Raw genomic sequence first — 2185 nt, forward strand, 5'->3', positions numbered from 1 at the left:
AGGCTCAGCCAGGATTAATCAGCTTGAAGCTGGTCGGAGCCCCTTTCCCCCCAGCACGTCCACCCCCTTAATTGCACTGGGTGTGCCCAAGGGTCGGGGAGGAGCTGGTGACCCCAGGGCCTCCCTGTTGTCCCGCGCCGGGCCACACGGACCCCAAATCCAGGGCAGAAGTTTCCCACCCACTCTCTGATGTGGGGACACGGCAATCTTAGGTTCAAGGTCCAAACGCAGAGGCACAGGGTCGATTTTTCAGACTCGCAGCTGCGTCCATCAGGCGCAGGTCAGGGGAGCGTCACAAACTGGCCGCAGTCTGTGGCGCTGGTCTGAGAACTGACCGTCCTTACGTTACTGACCTCCGGGTTAATTGTATTCTGGTTGGGGAACATGATTCCTGTATTATTTCGGTATTGAGGAATGTTTTGGGACCTGCTTAACTGACCCAGTATATGGTCCAGTTCTGTAAATACCCATCTTCTGATCCACCCTAAGTTTGTTAGGGGCAGGATTCTCTAGCCATTAGGAACTAATCATGATTACTGAATTAATCATGTTATCTAACTCTGTACTTGGATTTACTAAACATGTTTAGCAAGAGAATGACTAAATATCAACTAGCAACAAAAAAAATGAGATTAAAAGAAAAATACTATTTAAAATACTATTAAAAATACCATTTAAAATAGTCAAGTCCCTGGACATATTTCTAATAAAACATATGCAAAACCACTATACAAAATTATTTTAGTATTATTAAGAAAATTTTCTAAAAATCTAACTAAATGAAGAAATATATTACATTCATTGAGTAGAACTCAATATTGTAAAGATAGTCATTTTTCTCTGACTGACTTTTTAAATCAATCCCAATCCCAATAACTATTCAAAGAAAATGGATATGTGCACATGCGTGTGTGTTTAACTCATACAAATCACATAAAAACTTTTTAAAAAATGAGCACACACTTTAAAAGAGGAAATCCAAATGGCTTTTAAATGCGTAAAAAGGTGTTAAATACAAACTTTAAACAAAATGAGATATCTTACATTCACATTGCCAAAAATTAAAATTTCTGACAATTTTAAGTGAGCCACTGGAATTTTCTCACTTCTGTGTGGGGTGGATTATAAACTGGGAAAACTACTTTGGAAAATAATTCCATTATTATTCGAGTTCGATTTTTAGGAGTGCTGAACCAGCAGTTCTCCTCGTATTCACATTCATATGGAGACATTTACAAGAATGTTGGAGGTGGCTTTATTGGTGAACCCCAAAGATCAACAACAGCAGAATGGGAGCCCATTCAGTGGAACGCTGCTGCTGCTGAGTCGCTCAGGCGTGTCCGAGTCTGTGTGACCCTATAGACGGCAGCCCGCCAGGCTCCCCCGTCCCTGGGACTTCCAGGCAAGAGTACTGGAAGAGTACTGGAAGAGTGAGTTGCCATGTCCTTCTCCAGTGCCTGAAAGTGAAAAGTGAAAGTGAAGTCGCTCAGGCGTGTCCGACTCTTCCTGACCCCATGGACCGCAGCCCACCAGGCTCCCCTGTCCCAGGGATGGCATTGCCATTGCCTTCTCCGACCACGCAGCAACAAAGATGCACAAACCGTGGCTGCCTTCATGACATGCATGAAACTCTGTAACATAAGTTGAGCAAAAGAAGCCAAATTCAAAAGACTACATGTCAACATTATTTTATTTACATAAATCTCAGAATCAGCCTAAAGAAAGCTGGAATAAGCTGGAAGGGGTAAAACAATAGAGACAAGCAAAGACTCTCTCCCCAAATCACAGGAGCTGTTACCTGCGGGGACAGGAGAGGCAGGGCTGGGCCTGGGGGGTCACGTGCTGTAGAGGCAGCTTCCTGAGCACGGCCAGTTCAGCCTCTTGACCTGCATCACTTGGGTGCATGCTGTATAACTGTTACAATTATCCTCATAATCTGTGGGTTATATGTCACAAAAAAAAAAGCAAATGAAGTAATGTCAAGTGATCCACCAGATGAACACAACTCAAAATACTTGACAAGCTGATTTGATTATAATTTCACAGTTGATTTGAAAAGCCCTTGAAGAGCCTTCTCATACAAGAACAATGGACAGACAGACATTCTAAGGACGGAGGAAGGGAGTGAAAATCCTCCCACTGCCCGGGTCCAGCTCGGTGGCCAGCCGGCGGCCACGACCTCTGC

Source organism: Bison bison, unplaced genomic scaffold, assembly GCF_000754665.1.
Source record: "Bison bison bison isolate TAMUID 2011002044 unplaced genomic scaffold, Bison_UMD1.0 scf7180017864321, whole genome shotgun sequence".
Classification (NCBI taxonomy): Eukaryota; Metazoa; Chordata; class Mammalia; order Artiodactyla; family Bovidae; genus Bison; species Bison bison.